The following is a 16923-nucleotide window of genomic DNA, read 5'->3' as shown; positions in this document are numbered from 1 at the left end:
GATAATAGAAAGTATTATCATTGGATGTAGATACACAGTGTTAAACCAAATGAGCTGTTGTGCTGCATAGTCTTTTTTCATTTTACTTTAGATGACCCCATCTACTTGAAAGAATAAATAAAGCTGCTGTTCATGCAAGCAGTTCAACTTATAAAATACCATTAAAAATGTTTTCTCATTAGTGTGAATAAGGTCACAAAATGAGATTCACTATAAGCCTCATTTTTTATAATGATCTTAAATGAAACATTTATTTCTACTAGTTTATGTTTTGTGCATAAAATTATTAAATCTTTATGTTAATCTTCCTCTTAGGTGGAATATGTTAAACTATTAATATAATTTGCCTGGCTTATTTAAATCCTCTCTAAAATTTATAAATTTAGTATTTGAAATATAAAGTATGATATATTGTAATTGGAAAAGTCTCGTGCTCAAATTTTTCTATTATATTTTGTATACAACACTCATTTTTATTAACCATTATTTTACTTTGTATAAACAACAGAATGTGTTTGACTTTTTAAATTAATCATAATTAATCATAAATATAATCATAGTGAGTCATAAGATAATATTGTCTATATTAGTTCATTAATACAAATAATAAATTGAGAATCTAAATATTTCATTAAATGTGTTCTCTGAGGTATATTATTCACATTCCCGAAGCTATAGTTTATATATTTGTATGTACAGTTAACCTTTATTTTAGATATTGGAAAAGATAAATACCCAGCAAAGCTGCTATCAAAAGCTATCTAAATGTCAATTTATTGAAGTTTTGGGTGAATTAAGTTACTTAAAATGTTCTCAAAGGAAGATATGAGTAAGGTCAGTGAACTATAGAAAGGATGCAGAGTAAGCAGGCCTTTTGTTACCCTGGGAACTCTTATTCATCCACAATGGACACAGCTCTGAAACTAGGAAGCACTTCAGGTTTTTATTAATGACTGAAGAATGGGATATCCTGTAGTGTTTCCTTCCAAATACATCCAAACATCTGAATGTTTCAGACAACATGCATTGCTTCCATCATGAGCCATACCCTCTCCCTGGTATTTCTGCAAAAAATACCTTAGAGTGCCTGTCTCTTGCTCCCCTATATGCTATTCTTAGCACAATCATTGGAAAGGTCCTTTTCAAATGGCTATCTGATCATGTCAATACTCTGCACAAAATCCAAAAACAGCTCCCCATTTACTCACCCTTGACTTGCCTACCACTCACTCCCTTGAAGAGCTTCTCTCTGTATCACTTTTCCCCTCACACAGTGTTAGAGCCACGTTGGTCCCTTCCTGGTCCTTCATTCAATGCAAAACCATTCCACCTTATACCATTTGCACTGGCTCTTCTCAGAGTTAAATCCCATTTCCTTGAAATCGACTCAAATGACACCTTTGCAATGAGGTCCTGTTTATTTAGGGGCCAATTGTGTGTATGGGTGGCTGTTTTCCCACCCCAATTTATCCCATCCTCCTGATTATTGTAATGTCGATAATCTATTTAGATTTGTGTTACTAAAATTGTGATTTCCAGTAAAAAACTGTAATTGATCCACAATGAGATATGATCAGAAATTGGAAGTAAGACATTGGAGACCTTATAATGTCTTCCATGTGTAGAATTATTTATCTTATTTTTTCAAAAGCACTTTTCTGCAACAAATTTGAAATGAATCAAAACACTTCTCTATAGTTTTTTAAGAACTTTAAAAAACACTGCTATAGATTAGTTCTTTACCTCACCATTTTTACAGGCTTTAATTTCAACTCTATTTCAAATTTTGAGATCTGTACACACACACCTCAAGAACTTTCCAACAATTTTAAAGATTCAACCTTTGTACTATTATGCTGAAATATACTATTAATTGTTTATAAAATATATTTTTGGTTTCCTCATTATGATTTTATCACTATTCCTGCACTTATGAGTTCCTGAACCCCTTTATTTTAATGGAGTGGCCTTTCTTCTTCATTTATTCAGTTAATTTTTCCCATTTCTAATTTTAAACATTTATTGCATATTTACTCAACTTCCTTGTCTCCTTAGCAAAATTTTTTCATACAAGATACCAATTACCAATGGTAGAATGAACACCTTGAATGTAAATAGAATCAATTAATTTATAGGAAATTTTCATCAGTAGATTGATAAATAGCTCCAATCTTATACAGGCTATTCAAGTATACAAAAAAGAAAATTCTGTGGTTAGCAAAACCTGAATACAAAAATGTGACAGGAACAATCTGAGAAAGGAAACCTGAACATGTACACACATCATTTGTGTGTGTGTGCAGAGTTAAGCAGAAAATTATTTGTCAGCACAAAGTCATTTACCATTACATTTCATTTAGCATCAACATCTTCATCTAAGCTATTGAACAATTTTCTGTAATTTGATAAATTTGTAGTCAACATGCTGTATTTTGTTTTCATTTAAGCATATGCACATTGACAAGTGATAAGAGTGAATAAATTCTATATGACTATAAAAGAAAGTTAGAGAGGCTTATAGTGCCTACTTTGATGAAATAGTTAACCACAAATTCAGTGAGTATCAGTATCTGATACAGCTCCAAATCCAATAGAAGTGCCTATCATTATCCTATATTCTTGTCTTCAACAAAAATTCGTATTGTTCAGCTTATTAGACAAAAGCAAATGTTATTTTGTCATTCACATACAAACACAAACTCACATTAAAAATAGCAATTTATCATCTTTGAAATGATTTTTGCACACACACACACACACACACACACATACACACACACATGTATATTCTGCTTTAAAGGTTCATTATTGGCACTTGGACATTATCTCCAAAGCCACCATGGTGACCTCTTAAGGAAATCAATGAAGCTATTTAATTCATAAACTCAGTATAGTAATATCTGTGTTTATTAGAGATATGTATCATGACCAGGAGGTACAGGGAAGAGTTGAAGGAGAAAGAGTTGGAGGAAGCTCTTTCATATTTGTTCAGGTAAAGGATAATTTAGGGGGCTAGGGGTTAGGGAAGGTTATTAAAACACTTCTCTGATATACTTTTCTTTAAATCTAAATGTGTTCACTGAGCTACATTATCCTTCTTGCATAACATTATGACATACTCTAAATATCCACTCTTCAAACTACCTTTATTTTATTCTTCCTGAACAAGTATCATATTTCTTAATCAGAGTTATTTTAATGAATAGCGGAATTGTTGCATATTGTATATCATTAAGACTATACAATTTCCCTCAAATATATGATTATATAATTTTTCTTGTTGAAGAACTGATTATTAAGTCAAAAGGAATAAATAAGAAAAAATACAAATGTTCAAAGATTCACAAAAAATACTTGACTTTAAAAATACTAAGAATTCATATGCATAATTTAAATAAAAATAGCAATTATTAATGAACTAATAAATACATAAACTTGATTAAATAATAATGAATAATTTAGAATTTCATCTATTAAAATTATAATTGAAAGTAATTTTTAAATGTCTTAATGTTTTAAAATGGATGGCTTTTTTATCTTAATTTCTCATTATTTTCTCAATATTTAATTTAGTTATCAACTGAATGTATAGAGACAAATCATTTTATGTTTTAAATATTTCATATCAATGAACAAAAAACAGACTAGTACTCTGTGATTATTTTTCAAAGCCTGTTACACACTAAATATTTAATGGTCTATGCTAAAGTAACATATAATAAACACAGGATATATAGTGCATACATGCATTGTAGATTTTGACATTTAAGTATTTATATTATTGAATATTTTCAATAATATCTAAGCCTGCGGGATTCTATTCTGCAGATAAAATAAAATGATTCATGTAAACAAACACTAAGAAAGAATTTAACTACTATGAAAACTTCAGTTCTTAACTTTTCCAAACTCTGTTGAGTTTTAAAATTTAAAATCAGAAACCTAAACATATTGAAGCTGGGTGGTAGATTTTTAAGAAATAATTTTCTCTTTATGCCACAGAGAACATTATTTTATGTGGTTATGATATTTAATATCTATTAAGATTCAGATAGATTTTTTTCTGTGATAGAACATTTAAGGTCATAAAGCTGTCCCCCCAAAGGACTGCTTATTTATTTTTTCTTTCTTATAGATTGACCTGTTAATAACTATAAGAAAACACTTAAGATCATTAGAAAAGTCATCATCCTGTGGATTTTCTGTTACTGTTTGTAGGAAAACTGTGAGAAACAACCACTGTTTTTTAAATCTCTCCTGCCTCTGTTTTTTTTTAGATATTGCACTTGTATCCTCCGCAAAATAGTGCGGTTTAGATCAAACAGAGCTCTAAATGTTGCTTCTCAATCCTTTTAAGTATCTCTTCCCTAACCCTTTTATATTCTGCACTGAGTCACTTTCTATTTACTTTTCCTTTTTTAGTCTCATTTTATTCCAGTAGTTCAATTACCTTCCAAAAGAAAGGACCAAAGACATGTTTTTATCAACTCCTTATTTATACTGTTCTTCTTTTCTATTTTGTTTTAAATGTCTTATCTATTTTACCTTTAAATGGTAAAAGTGATAACCCCAGATCATAAAGACTAATGGTTGCCACATTGTTCTTTAGTAATTTAAAAATAATTTTATAGTTTTTAATTAAAGAAAGGAAAATAAACACAATCCTAATTCAGTTCCATATAAAGTAACTCTGCAGAAACTAATGATGTTACCTACTTAGTATAGTTATCAGTAAAATTTAAGACTATCAAAAGAACCATGCATTGGAACAAATTAAGTACAAAAACTAAATAACAAATCCATTTTTCACAAAATTAAATTTTAAAATAGCAGTTTAAACTTGCAGTCTCTAATGCATTTCTAATGCATGAAATAGTTAGTTGATGCAATATAAGATAGGTAAACTTCTCCAGAGCTTCCTATTCATTTGAGACGATTATTTTTATCAATCTGAGTGGCTATGAACTACACTAAAAAGCTGTGACTTACATAAATTCCCCTCCTGGGTGCTCTCTAATAGGGTGTTAGAAAACTTGTAGCTTGGATGGTATTCATTCAATGCGTAAGCTTATATTGTTTTGTAATTAGAAAAATCGAACATTTGACTTGCACTTTGTGATCTGTGGGTTTATGTATTTTTAAACATTTTGTCAATTCCTTGTTATTTTCCTTTTTAAAAAAATCGTTTATTAAACTGATAAGAACAGATACTACACTTAATCTTAGCCAAAAAGCTGAGAAGTGATTTTAAAAAATCTTGTTTATTAAAAATTTTATTCTGAATGTTTTTCGTATGTTGTCAATTGTTCTAATGTCATCAGTAAATTTTCATATGTTATCAGATCTGTTACTACAGTTTATGAGTTGTTGTTAGTCTATTCTTATACCTCAGTATTTAACTGCTTTGTGATAGTATGTTTGAAAGAATCCTCCTAAGTCTTCAATTATGTTCTTATTCTTTTATTTTCTAGTTAAATAATTTTGTAAATAATGAATGTTTAAAAAGTTAAAAAATTGATTGTCATTTTTTTTTTGGTTTATGTAATCATTTGGCAAGAAATAAACTTCATTGGTTATCTTAATGCATTCTATCCCTTCTTCTTATCAGCAACAAGTCAGTGTTGCAAATAGAAAAACATTTCTCAGGAGTTGTAAAAAAGAAAAATTGAAGATCTCCTAGCTGGGATATGAGTTAAGGAACTTTTAAAAAGAAACAAAAATGTAGTGCTTTGGGTATTTTATGTATTTTAGTAACACAAAGTAAATGATACGGAAATTTGCTTTCTCTTCCATATTAATTGACGTTACTTCCCGTGCTGGAAATAGAGCTTACAAGTCACGGCCCCAGGCTCTTTCTCTGTTGTTGCCCTGCCGTATTTGGCAGAGGGTCCCGGGGTTGCGGATGTTCTCACCACCACATGCCCACGGCAATCAGCTGGGAGGAGAACGAGAAATTTAGCGGTCATGTTTTCTCTCCTTGAATGGCAGAACCCAGCAGTTGTACACATCACTTCTACCTTCTTTTGATGGGTCAAAGTTTAGGTGTAATTCCATATGTAGCTGGAATAGAGAATTACAAATACAGTCTTCAGTTATTGATCAGGGGTTCATCCAAAACTTTCATTATAAATTCTTTTAGAATCAATATAAGGAGACCAATATCAGTCTATGACATAGTAATCGTCGTTATAACCTACATTTTAAAAATATAGGCTAATTTGTAATTATCACTTAAAATAAGTAGTATTACTTAAAGGAAGTTTGTTTTTCCGAACACCTTGCTTTTCTTTCGTTGTTTTATTATATGTTGTATGTTTTTTCATTTTTCAGAAGTTGTTCAGAATTTCAGTAGGCCTCCGTCGTCGGCAGCCGTCCGTCTCGAGAGACGATGGTGTAGCTTCTTAAGAGTCTATCTGCACCGCCGAGAATGGCTGTGCAGTCCGACTCGGGAGTGACACGGTATCTGTCTCCTCCCGTGTTGAATCGACATCTTGCGATGACGCTGGAGTGTCCTCTCCAGTGAAGCTGAAGCTACAGAGCCTGGGCAGGGTGATTTGGAGGGTCTGCTGTTGCCCATTCAGCAGACCCCCCCTCTCTTCGCAGCTGAAGGGTCCAAGGGAAAGACGGAGTCAATACAGCTTGGCTTCAGGTGCGCCGCAGGAGTTGCCGGTGTTGACTACAACGTCAAACCGCCTTAGGGACTCCGGCTCCGGATTTCCTGTCGGGGTTTACTCCCTTAGCCTTTCCCCTGAAGAGGTATGCCGCAAGGCAGCAGAGGTTTTTTGGAGTCAGAGTTTTCCTTCTCTGATGTGCCCTGACTGGAAGATCGAACCAGCGACACTTAGCTCGCAGACCGACGCTCAATCCACTGAGCCAAACCAGCCAGGGCTTCAGTAGGCCTAATATGTAACGAATGTATGGTTTCTATGTGTCCTATTAGTACTTTCAAAGAAAATATATTCTCCTTTCTACAAAACACGTTGCACATAATGACTATTTCAGTATGATATTCAAAACCTGTATATGTTGTCTTTTGAATTATTTTATATATAAAAGATTATTTTTTAATATTCCATTATTTCTTCCATCCAGGCAGTAATCATTAACGAGGACAAAAATTAATATTATCTGAAATTTGTACATAAAGTTAATAAATAAGTGTTAGTAAATATTGAGGATTTTTAATAGATAAATGTATTCTCCAAGATCATTTTATTAAGCTTGCATATGCCTATTTACATTTTAATAAAATATTTTCTTGTTATACAAGAAGAAAAAAATTTATTTAATTTAACTTTTTTTCATAAAAAAACTAAATATGAATATAAAAGATATATATAAAATAAAATGATTGCAGGCAAAAAAAAGGCTTTAATTCAAGGCACTTACAGAGAGATCATTTATTAAAACATACCAGTGAGTTCTTTAAAAACTCAGTGAGTTTATGTTCTAATTACAGATTTCACAACTGGAGTTGCTCAACTCATTTGTTTCCTGACTTCTTTATTTCAAGTTAAATATTTCTAAGGTAGGTCATATAATTCAGTGACCTTTAAAGTAAAATTGAAATTTTTGACTTGACTGCTTTTCTTTATTTCTTTTTAATCTCACTGCATGCAGCCTATAAATGCCAGTAGAATTAATTGCATAATTACAGTGAATAAAAACATTGCCTTTTGAAAGTTTTCAAATTTGTATATCCCGCTGTGGAGATTTTGCTTGATGACCTGACCTATATAGTCTGCACTTATTAAAGAGGAAAATAAGAAGTCTACAGTGGAACACATTTTAACTTGATAATGTGAACAACAAGACTGCTCTATAATTTTATATTATTTTATAAATTAAGGGTCTAATCTGGAGCCATTTTGCAGTTTAATCTTTAAATATAACTATTACATATACCATTTTAAAAGCTCCATTGTATGTTTTATTTTTTCTTGATACAGCCTAATAATATGGTAGAAAGGTGGAATAAGGAAAATACTAATCATAATTAGATTATCACACAATGGCACACAATTTCCAGCAAGAAGATTGTGTGAGTTTGATTTACTGATTGCATAAATGTTATATACATAAGCAACATACAGAATTCCTTTTCTGATATGTCTCAAATATATGTTATTAGATATGCTTCATATTTATTTTACTTTTTAGGTAATCTTGTCTCTGAGTATTACAGATTTCAGGTACATATAGCATAGTCATGTCAGTTTTATAAGGTCATACCTCAAGCAATTGATGCAAAGGATGGATTGCTAGGTTAAAAAGAAGTGTTTTGCGATATTACAGGGACATTGAAGCAAGAGAGATTTTGTGATCAACCTGTGAAAGAAGAATAACTGTGCCCCCAAAATTAGTTCAGACATTGAAACTGATGATGCCACACATGCATCAAACTGGTATGAAAAGTCTTATTTCTCACATAATGAGGATTCTGGGGAGAGGATGGCAGGCTACTAAATAGGTCTGAAAATGGCTTGAGAAAACATGCAGAGATTGTTAGCCTGCTTTTTATATTGCTTACGGTTATGGCCATGTTGAGGGGTTTTATGCATTGGGGATGGAGTTTGCATGGTTTGAACTTTACACTGGCACCAAAGTAGGGAGCTAAGTAGTATTATTGGCCTTGTCAAGATATGAGGTAGAAGACAAAGGAGGAGTGATGGGGCATGAAAATTGTTAACAATAAAACAAAAGAGTCAGACTCTTACAACTCATCTCCATGTCTGACTGAACTAAAATGTGCTGTGAATTTTTAAAATTGTAATAAAAATTGTTAAAGTAAGTCATCATGATGATCTATAAAACTTGCAATATAAAGCTATTAAAGAAATAAAAATTCCATTGAATACCATGGTCATGATGCTTAATTTTATGTGTCAACTTGCCTGAACCATACGGTTCTGAGATATTTGGTCAAAGGTCATTTTGGATGTTTCTAAGAGGGTGTTGGTAGATCAAATTAACATTTAAATCTATAGACTGAGTAAAGAATATTGCCCTCCCTAGTGTAGGTGGGCTTCATCCAATCACTTGAAGGTCTGAAAATAACAAAAAGGATGAATTTTTCCCAAATAAGGAGAATCCTTCCAGCCTGATGACTTTCAAACCAGAACATTGGCTTTTCCTCCTGCTTTCTAACTCAAACTAAAACTGTTTCTTCTGGGTCTTGACCTCCCTGACCTCTAGACCAAAACTATATCATCACCTCTTCCTGTTCTCTGGCTCTTGGACTCCTATTGGAACTAAATCATTGGCTCTCTTAGGTCTCTGGTTTGCTGACTCACTGTGAAGATCTTGAGATTTGCCAGACTCTCTATAATCATCAGTTCCTTAGAGTATTGTTTTACATGCACTCTGGTATCACAGATCCAAAAAAATACAGTTTCTTGTATTAGAAATCCATGGACAGCTGTGGTCATTGTGGGGTTCAAGAAACTCTAAAATAGATGAAAGGAGGTTGTTATAAACTCTACAGTGAAGAAGTCTCTGGGTAACACTAATAGTAGTGCATGCTGTATTACAATTTTCATCCATTCTAGAGTCTTTGCTGGAGAAGACCCCATTCAAAGTAGGACAATAAGAGTGCATGAATCAACATAAATGTGCTTAATAAAATGTGTAAATAAGAAACATGTAGTTTCCAGAACCCAAAAGGCCTAAAAGATGTTGAGTTTTTGTTTTAACATTGTGGAAGATGTATATCATCAACAGTTTCTTAGGAGCATCAGGGATGAAGCACCTCTTCTCTAATAAGATAATACTCAGAAATGTGATTGAGATGGAGGGACCCTTTACTTTGTGTGAAATAGTGTTCCGTCATTTTTGGTGAGCCCCTTTGTGAATGTTTACACATCCTGAAGGAGTGTGTACAACACATCTCAAATTTTAATATGGTACATGTTCCTGGAGAAAGTTGGATATGATTAGATCTTGCTTTCACATATTGTGTACAATGGTAAGGCTTTGAGGTATGGGTATAACTTAAGTATCAAAATAATTGGTACATAGTGGAATTTTTCAATCTCTATCAATAAAATTTGTTTAGACATCTCAAGAAATTAAGAAACTCAGGGAGTGGCATCTACATTCTTTTAATACTAGCAAACCTGAATGACAATAACCATTCTAAGTGTATTTAGCTGAGACATCATTAATAGTCTCCAGTGAACATTTAAAAAATTATGTCATAACATATTGAGGGTCAAGAAATCAAATAAAACTACAATTGAAAACAATTTGATTTATTTGATTCATCAAAAGTAAAATGGATAAATTAAAATTATAGTTTAATATTGAATGCCATTTGAATAAAGATTAAAGTGTATACTCCCATCTAGTGGTAAAATGTATTGCTCAAGGAAAAATATTTTCATATTTCATGCAAATAAATATCAGGTGGAATGGTTATGGCTAAATGAAGCGTGTAGTGATTGACCAGATTGTGCATGTGTTCAGTTCTTAACTGCTACACACTTTATTTTATTTAACAGTTACAGCACTTCTACAAGAGGGAGACAGACATTTTTGTAGATGTGACTTGGGGAAAAATAATAGCCCAGTTTCTCCTCCCCCTTATGTCTGCATTGAGGCTTCTGTCTCTCATTTTAAGAACTCTTGTGATTACCTTGGGTCCACCTGGATAAAACAAGATACTTTCCTCATTTAAAAATTCTCAACTTATCATGTCTGCAGTGTTTATTTTCGCGTGTAATGAAACGTATTCACTGGTGGTGAGAGTTAGGATGTGGACACATTTGGAGAGCAATCATTCTGTTGACCATTTGCAGGCTTAATTATTTTATTTATGCATCCATTTTACCTCTTTTTCTAGTATATTTCAGCTCTTTGTATTATTTCCATGATTGCTTTAAGGTTTATAGTATCCATTTTTTAGGTTGTCATAATATGTCTTTTACAACAGTATACTTCCACTTCTCCCTAAAAAAAAAAAAAAACTGTAATATTTTTATTATATATCAATAGACTCCACAAAATATTTTTATGTTAAACATTGTGAAGTACAATAAGTGAGAGCATTTATATTCATATTTATATTTATATTACATAGTTACCATTCATAGTACTCTTTATCCTACATGTAGATCCAGATTTTTATCTGGTGATATTTCCGTTTAAAGGACTCTCTCGTAAAATTTTTGTAGTGCTGATCTGTGGTTATAAAGTTTTAAACTTTTATATGTTGTCTTTATTTAATTTTTCTTTTGAAATATAGGTTGACAAGGCAAATAAATATAAGTTGACAGTTTTATGTTTTATTTTGTTTTGGTTTTCAATGATGTTGATCTAATTTGGATGAAAGGACGTTTTTGTTTTATTTTGAAAGTATTTTATTACTTATATCATTTGTTGGTCAGTTTTTGGTTAATTGTATATTTTTCTTAGCTATGAGTTGTATTTCTCTGATTCTTAGAATGCTGGTAACTTGATTGGATACCAGATAATGTAAATTTATGTTGTTGGGTGCTGAATATGAGCACTCCTAGGTATCCTTGAGGATCTTTTTTGTATGCCGTTAAGTTAGTTAAAATCATTTTTAATCAGTTTGGGTCTTATTTTTAAGCTCTGTTAATATAATGTTCAACCTCTGCCTGACTTTTCACGACTGAGTTCCTTCTTATTACTCTATCCAAAGTCCACAAATCATGAGGTTTCCCATAGGCTCTGTATGTGTTGTGGCATGGAGATAGGCTTCTCATACATGTGCTCTAATCTGTACTCAAATCTACACTGTGCGGTGAAGAATTCGCAGATCTCACGGCCTCTCTCTGGGCGGCTCTTCCTTCTCCTACTCCTCGACGAGCCACGTTGGCTTCCCTGGATTGCCATCTCAGTGGCCTCAACTCAGACCAGAAACTCTCTGAACATTAAGCTGGGACCATTTTAGGGCTCAAATAATGTTTTCTCTTACTCTTAGAGATCACTGGATTTTCTTGTCTGTTTATCTAATGTTTTATAAACCCTTTTTAAATATATTTATGTTGTTTAGCTATTTCAGATGAGAAGTTTGGTTCTTATTATGCCATAAGAAGAATTTACTTTGATTTCTTTCAAGTTTTAATTTTAATAATTTTTCTTTTGTAGCAAATTTTCAATCAGTACATAATTTTCACTTTTATTATTACTTTTTAAAAATATTTTGCCATATTTTCCCTCCTTATATATTTAAAAATTGTTTTTATAAGTCATTTGAAAGAAGTTTTTGACATTATAATCTTAATACTTCAACTATATTTCTTGAAAAGAGGGAAAAATCACATATTCTGTTGCCCTAGTGATATGAGCAAACAATTTCTGATTTTTTGTTTATCAAAATGCATGAAATAAATTCATCAAACCAATAGCTGAGAAACAGAAAGTAAGCACTGAATTAATTTATTTCATGTTAGATATTGACATCTATCGATAGAAGAGATATTCAAACTGGAGTGCCACCTAATTAAAGTTATGACAGTAGTGATAACAGATAACGACAAAGCAAGAAACAGAGTCTTAACATGGAAAGCTTTGTAAATTATGTGAAGTGATATGTATTTTCAAGGACTTAAGAAGTTAAATACTAACCAATTTAAATGAAGATTTTTGTATCCATAAATACAGGCGTACCTCTTCGTTGTGCTTCACACTTAGTTGCAATCCACAGATATTGCACTTTTTACAAATTAAAGTCAAGACCCTCCACCAGCAAAAAAATTAACATTCAATTTATTGTGATATGTGCTTTATTGCAGTGGTCTGGAACCAAACTTGCAATACCTTTGAAGTTATGCCTATACTTCTATTTGCCACGTTGTAGAAAATGGATTTAAGTGTTCAGAAGTGCAGGCCAAACAGGACAAAATTCATAAACTGCAGTTGTAATCTAAGATAATTAGCATAGGAGCTCCAGTGGCGCAATCAGTTAGCGCGCGGGTACTTATAAGATAATTAGCATAGTGACTTAATTTAAGCTTCGTGTCATTAAGTTGGAGAAATATAGAAATATTTGATTTTAAAACGTATAAGAAATAAGGATCGGACAATGACCAGAGGAACAGAAGGAAGTCTCATATATTTTTGATAAACCTCATCATTAGTGGCTTCACTCATTGAGAGGAAGACTTCCACTTGGGTTTTCCTTCTTGATGATTAGGGATAATGAAAGTTTGTTTTTGAGATGGGCAGTACACACTTCTATCAGCTATCTCTTGCTATGTCACAAATTAACTCAAGCATTAGTGTCTCAAAAAAACAATTAAAGGTCCTGGCTGGGGAGCTCAGCTGGTTCAAGCATCATACAATACAGATACAGTTGCAGGTTTGATCCCCTGTGAGGGCACATACAAGAGTCAGCCGATGAATGCATAAATAAGTGGAACTACAAGTCAATGTTTCTCTCTGTCTCTCTCTCAAATCAATAAAGAAATAAAGAAATGTAAAAACTTCAAAGCCAACATATTTATCTCACAATTTATTAGAGTCAAGTATTTGAGAGTGGTTTAACTGGATGCTTCTGGCTCTCAGCCTTTTATGACATTGCATTCAAGATGCTGTTTGGGTGTACAGTGATCAAACTCTGACCAGGGCTGGAGGATCCATTTCTAAGGAAACTCACGCAAATGTCTGCAGTTCAATGCCTGTTGATGGCAGAGGCTTCAGTTCCTACCAAGGATTACTTCCCTACAGCTCTGCTTCAGTATATCTATGAGAAGGCAACTGGCTTTCCAGAATGCCTCATCCAGGAAAGAACAAGGCAAAGGACATAACATTTATGATTAAACCTCAAGTGTCACACAACATCATTTACACAGTAATATCTTGTTAGTTACACAGCTCAAACCTATTTTAACGCACAAAAAGACTATACAAGTCTGGGAACACCATCTTTTATCTCCGTGCCCTGATCTCATACAAGGAACTCAACTGGAGATTAAAAATTAGATTTGAAAGGTGTATGTCCTATTCACTATTTAGATTTACTTGGGAGGATAAAAAGAGTAAAGTTAAAAGTGAATAGGATCTGTTAAACTTCTTGTTATAGATAAACATTCACATTATCTGTTCTTTAATATGAGAAAAATCTCACTGTAGCAATATCAAAGCATTTGACATGACATTGGTGTATCTCTCTAGTCATCTTTGTTGTTCCTTGGCTAGTAACTCAGAAGTGAAGCTGAATTTACTTTACATAAAATAATAAAGATGATACGCCATATCATTTTTTTGCATGCATGCATACACATGGATTAGTAATAGAAAACCTCAATAAAGAGATGGGTAAAAATTGATGTCTGCACAGAGCTGATATGTATTAGGAAAGGAAATAGAGTATTTTAGGAGAAAAATAGGAACTTTTTTTTACTATAATCACTTAAAATCACATATCTTTACCTAAGAAGCAGTTTTAAAACATTTATATATTTAACATTAACAATTTAGTTAGACATTTTATTTCATAAAATTTTTTAAAATTTTATATTAATTTAATATATGTTTGATGATCACTGGTCTATATTATTGCTCTCTCCCAATGTTAAGTTAATCCTGTAAGTTAAAACTTCTCTGCCATTAACGGATAGATGAAGGTAGGCTGCATGCTAAAATGAAAAATGGAATCTTGTGTTCTTCATATTTTGTTTTAATCATAATGTATCACAATATGACATAATATAATCATTTTTGGTATTTTCATTTTAATGTAATAATATTTCAATTATATTTTGTACTTTTTATATAAAACAATAGATTGACTTTCAAAAACATTTTACTATAATTAAGTCACTTACACTTCTATCCTTAATCCAAGAGAGCCTTTTATTTTGTGCCCCTATTAGTTTTTCATCACTGTAAAACTTAAAAGTAAAATTATGTGATCAAAAGCATTTGTGAAATTCTGGAATAAATTATGTACTGTCTGGCAGACTGTTCTGGGAAATGAGTCTTAAAAGAAGTGTCCAACAATATGTGGTCCTGATGCCATGCAAAGAAAATTAGTGAAAAATTATAAGCAGAGGGAATTGCATGAATATGTTTTATTTGGAATGATAAATCAACTACAGAGAAATTATGTGAGGTTTTGCATTAATGATACCTATAATGGTTACAAATTTTACATAAGCTCAAATCAAATCCACTATGTAAACAGACTTCTATATTTATATGTACTGTGATCCAACTATTTTTATTAGCTTGTTAGTAGGTTCTATAGGAGAATTTTAAACTCTCTCTGTCTGATCAATGAGTCATGGCAATGGCCTCCACATAGCACTACCACACAGAACTGTTAATATCGTTAATGAATTAATTTCATAAGTTCAGATTTCCCAGAATATTTTATTCATTACATAGTCTTTCTCTAAATCTAGAAGGTGAACCCTATAAAATAAAGCACATCCTTTTTATTACTGTAATAATGTGAAGAACATAGATTTTCAAAAATGAGTCTGTTCTTTTAAATCAAGTGCTACTGTTTACATTTCAAAAAGTTTAAATAACAGTGACTATATACTGGTTTTTAGAAGTACCTAGAGGTTGACTGATCCATAGGCTCAAAAATAATCAAAGACACTAAGATTTGTTCTCTCATCTACAATATCAGCTGTATCTAAATCCCCTTCTTTGTCATTACAAGATCGATGCTAGTAAACACTCGAACGATGTGCTAACTTGATAGAGTAATTTGGGAGCAAGAGCTCTCACCACTGTTCCTCCCTGGCATTGTATTTTGAGTTAACGGAGTAGATACAGGTGAGGGGTAGATATAAGACAAATTTCCCTCTTAACGATTACCTAATTAACTACTTTGGCATTTTTTATGTTATACAGAATAATTGTGATCACATCTTATTAAACTTTCAAAAGAATTAGGTTTAGGGATAGAGAACTGTTTCTCTCTTTCTTTCTCTCTCTCTGTCTCTCTCTCTCTCTCTGTCTGTCTCTCTCTCTCTCTCTCTCTCTGTTGTATTTTAATTAACCATTGAAAATCTTAGCTTTCAACAATGTTAGTAACAATTTTTTCTAATGGTTAAAATAAAGCAACTAGTTTTGAAAGTTCATTGAAAAACAGCTTCATGTATAGCTTTTGGGGGGAAATTATTATCATGTTTAAGTGAGTAAACTAATTTAATCTATTGAAACTCAGGAAATTGGGAATTGTCAATCTGATGGATCTAGAGACATTCATGTACAAATACAGTCTACTGAAAATTTATTTTTTTGCTGATTATGTTTGCAATTTATATATTTTTTGTTTATAGTAATGTTTTAATTAGGAAATTTCAATATGTATTTTGAGATGATTCACTTGCAGTTTCTCCAAGTTTCTTTCATGTACTGTCTTTCAATCCATTAACATTACATGAAAAAATTCATAGAATGCTTGAGTTTTTTATTATAATTTATGGTTTTTTACCCATTGTTTTCTTACAATCTCCTGGTTACAGACGCTACCTATTTTTTGAACCTACATGGTCCTTTAAATAAATTAACTATCTCAGGGCTTATAAGTGTTTTAAACTTGTCTTGAATCATTTTTATTTAGATACTAAATCAATAGTTATTTTTGTTATAGCATCATGGAAACAAAATGACCTCCAAGATAACTTCAGTTTGCAGAAAGGTGTATTCGAGAACATTGAAACATGTTTAAGATGGCTGAGTCGTGTTGTTCTGCATTTTAACCCCTCCCTGATGAGCACATTTAAAATCCAACTGCAATGTGCGACGGTGAATCCCGACAGGTGTTCCATGGCGTTTCCCTCAGACATGTCACCTTCAACAAGGCCTGTTAAGTCTTCATAAAATTAAATGATTGTTACTTGCAATAGGACTCCTATGGCTTCTTCAGAAATCTTCACATTTCCAAGTGAATAAAAATGTGCTCAAATTCTAAACGTAAAATTTGCCCTTAAAATTTAA

At 32.2% G+C, this 16923-nt stretch overlaps 1 pseudogene; it reads right to left on the bottom strand.

The window, feature by feature from the left end:
* Positions 1-5149: 5149 nt before the first annotated feature.
* On the bottom strand, positions 5150-5246 carry LOC150020706 (U2 spliceosomal RNA; annotated as a pseudogene).
* Positions 5247-16923: the final 11677 nt, after the last annotated feature.

The sequence above is a fragment of the Furipterus horrens genome, unplaced genomic scaffold (assembly GCF_987537825.1).
Source record: "Furipterus horrens unplaced genomic scaffold, mFurHor1.1.pri manual_scaffold_1, whole genome shotgun sequence".
NCBI lineage: Eukaryota > Metazoa > Chordata > Mammalia > Chiroptera > Furipteridae > Furipterus > Furipterus horrens.
Note: the sequence above shows the minus strand (reverse complement) of the source record. Positions and strands in the feature narration are given on the sequence as shown.